Raw genomic sequence first — 4,104 nt, 5'->3', positions numbered from 1 at the left:
AATCAGCAACCTACACATGCTTAAAACCAACCCACACTGTGTTCTTTACACACTGGTTCCAGCCTTCAGTGGCTCTAGAGAGATCAGCGTGCTGATTATAATTGCACAGAATTAACCTCAATAATTTTCATCTTCACTCATCTAGATGGCAAATAAAGGTTGAAATTTTAAAACTGCAATTATGCTGACAGATAAATTGGAAAATGTCTTAATTGGAAAATGAATAAATGCATATTGATTAGTTTGCTTCACTACTTTAAACATTAAATAAGTTTGTCTGGGAAAAAAAAACTTGTGTAATAATCTGAGCTTTGTTCAAATGTGTCGATGCAATGTTTTCTTTGTCTGTCGGCCACCCCAGTCTTTATCGATCGTGTCTTGGCCTGAGTGTCCCCCATATCACACGTCTGCTGGGTCCCGATACCTGACACCACCAAGAAGCATATGGTGCATCTGATCTGCAGTGTTTCTGGTGAAAAAAAATCTAATAAAAGCTTGCAGCTTTCTAACTCTGCTCTTATCGCTAGAGGTGTTGTTTATAAACAAATTATCAGTTCTGCATGAATGCTAGACGTTATTACACACACACACACACACACACACACCCACACACATATATATATATATATGTATATATATTATATTATATTATATTATATTATATTATATTATATTATATTATATTATATTATATTATATTATATTATATGTATATCTCACATAGAGACAAACCTGTATGGAAAACAGTTATAAAAGCTTTTAATCATTAGGGTTAGATCAAGAACACCATGTTAGAAAATAAACATGTATTTTTTGAACATGAATGCTTTTGAGTTTATTGGGCTTTAAAGTAAAAGTTTGTTCATAAAGACCAGCTAGGTTTTGTTTACCAATGTTATATTTATTCAACTTTGTATTGATGCCAACAGTACACAGTTTGATTGGACTGTGTTTTGTGAGGTGATTTTAATTTTTTTTTTACTTTTTTTGTATATTTTTTTTATTTTGTCTTCAAGTCTTTCATCTACCTTTTACTCTAAATAAGGGAATCTGTATGCTATTGAACTGTCTTTGTAAGCTCCACTCCAGGTTTTATTGTCTTTTCTAAACACACTACAAATGCAATTTTATTTACATTAAAAATACGTATTTTTCCTCTTACGGTTTTAAAGTCCTTTCAAAATGTCCTATATAGAATTAGTTGCGTTTTCCAAATAAAATAAACACAAGAGACTTTAATCTGTAAAACCGGCACTTGAGAGATTAATTTCTGAGTATCTTGTATGTTTGAGAACATAAGTTAATAATGGCATAAAGTGAAACAATATTTTTTAAAACTGATACATAATTGTTTGTGGTTATCTTTAAAATAGCAGTTTTGTGTTCATGTGACAAACATTTATATAACAAAAAGAGGGATTAAACATCTTACTTTCCTCTAAATTTTTAACACTCATTTTGTCTTGCATTATGTAAAAGAACTCAATCATGTGTTCACAATTCAGCCTTGATAAAATAAGAAAGGTAACGTAGAGAAATGTTCTCACTGGGCTCAATCTGTCACGTTGCATTGCTTCATTTTTAGAGCGTGCACATAACACCTAATTTAAAAAAAACAGACTTCTTATAAAATGCAGTAAGATATCTTCCCAAATCAAACATAAAAGCTTGTAACTTCATCCAGTAGTGCTAAAATGCACAAATTCGGAATCCTTTTTTATTATTTTAGAAAGTATGTTGCAACTGCAAGCTGCCTAAACACAAAACAACCACATTTTTCTTTCTTGCGTCACAGCTGAGTGTGAAAAGCCGTGACATTAATGAAAACCTGCCACAGTAATTGGAGGCTTTCTGAATTATATCTTTGTGATTAAACTGTTAATAAAAGTCTAAATGCTCTCTGTGTTAAAAAGAAAGACCTAGCAGCAGCTGGCTGCATATTCTCCCAAACAACCTTGAGAGCAAAGCATAAAAAAAAATCTATTTCACTCCTGAATATGAGCAAGATGTCTTCTCCTCATTTGAGCATGAAATTGGTGGAAAAAAATATCCCAAAGCATTTTTAGTACAACTAAAAAACAGGCAGTTTTTCCTTGGTGGTAAAAACTGCTGATAAATAATGCAATAACACCCCTGAGAGAAAGTAATACTGTATATTTCTGATTCTCATATTCGTTGCATTAAATTCTGTGTTGGCTGTGTAATGTTTCTTCAGGTGCTGCGGGTCTGTTTTAGGCCCCATCTGTTCTGTGGTTTGTTTTGATTTCAAAACTATTTAGTCCCTTACGTGTCTAACCATGAAATCTTGCATTGAACTGTGTAAAATCCTGGAGCTACGAATTACTACATAAGCTTTCCTAGTTTTATTTTTTGTGTAGCCTACGCCTGTTACACAAGAAATGAAAAAAAAAAAAAAAAGGATGCTTACATCGGGATTGCAAAGTGGGAAATAAAAGCAAAAAGTAAAAGTAAGCTGGGAGACAACCACTGTTCTCCTTGCAATCGCTTGCAGTATAATCACCTAATAAAAAATGTCCCACTGTTCAAGAAAAAAAAAAAAGTTTGATAATGACTTGTTTCTTCTGATCTCAAAAAATATCATTGATGTCGGCCCCTTTTATCAGCAAGAATTGGATCAATAAGTATGTCTGATGTGGAAGACAACAATCTGTGATTTACATAAGGTATCACACACATGCAGTGTAAATGGTTCAGATCCAGCCTGGCAGGGAAAGCTTTGTATTAGCCTGAGGAACCATGTTTGCCCTCTACTGCCACATGGGTCACTTTTAAACCCTGCTTCTTCTCTTGGCTTTTTATTGTCTCTTATTTGGTTCCATTCAGTCACCATGCAAGCATTAAGCTCTGTTTGATGTGACAGACTATACTGGAGTGTGCTGACTACTGACCTCCACCTCCCCCTTTGCTGGTAGAGTATGGTGATGAACATGAGGGGAAGAGGAGGAGGGTTGGAGAAATGTCAAAAAGCTTACATTGGACAGAGTTGTTCTGAGAGTTCCAGAGAGCGTACAAGACACAATGTTTAAATCAGTTTATGTGTTTACTTTGTTTTCCTTGGTCTGTCTCTCAGTCTGTCTCTTTGTAGTGCACACACAGGCGTTTTTTTCCAGAGCCCCCCTGTGGACTCATGAAATTCAGATGAGTTCAGACCTTCTTTAACCCAGATGTGCTGATAAAGGGCTTCCAACAATGTAGAAAACGGCACCCAGCTTTTCCTCTGCTTGCCGTCTTGCTGCCTCATGTTCGCTCTTTTTGCTTTAAAGCCACCAACAGTTTAATTTGCACAACAGAGAATAGTCAAGAGCAGCCAACAGCTCCACATAATCATGCATGTTATTTTATTAATATTGTCAAACATTCGTGACTCCTAAGATGACTACTAGAAAACAGGAAAAAATATGTAAAAAAAAAAAAAAAATTACTTCTGCTCAGCTATGCCTTGTGATCCATTTTCAGAGTGTATTTCCCTGCAGGATCGTCGGTCTCTGAATGCATTTCCTGACTGGGGACACCGTTGTGCTACAGCTATTGGAAAGAGGGGTCAGGGGTTGGGGTTGGGGCACCAATCAATAAGGTTGTTATTGCATGGGGACCATAAAAAAAACAGCAATCAGTTCCTATTATTGCCTTTATCCTCACTGTTACACGTAGGGGGATGGAAAGGTGGAGAATGTTGAACCTTCTTTCATGTTTGATGTTTCCTTTGTTCTTTAATGACTAAAAATGAAAGAAATAATAATTTTTAAATCTTTATTAGGAGTAAGCTCTTTGAGAAATTATTGTCTAAGTTGAAATAAAAAACACTGAGTTGCTAGTGGTTCAGAGTTTGACTTTGAAGAGATACATCTTTTAATCTGAATTTATGTATAAATCTTCAATGCATGATTTAATGAGTCATTGGATGGCTGCCCTGTTGATGTTTAGAGATTATTCCCCTTAAAGTTACAAATAAAAGGCCCCGTTGTAATTATTGTGCACTGTCTGACACATATATGGCCACATGACATGAAGCCACTGACAGGTTAAAAAATGACCCACTAAGGATGTTATCTAGATCTGAATTGCACCAGTTGTGCTCTTTCT

This window comes from Poecilia mexicana, unplaced genomic scaffold (genome assembly GCF_051168715.1).
Source record: "Poecilia mexicana isolate PSO_F unplaced genomic scaffold, ASM5116871v1 scaffold_5, whole genome shotgun sequence".
Lineage (NCBI taxonomy): Eukaryota > Metazoa > Chordata > Actinopteri > Cyprinodontiformes > Poeciliidae > Poecilia > Poecilia mexicana.
Note: the sequence above shows the minus strand (reverse complement) of the source record.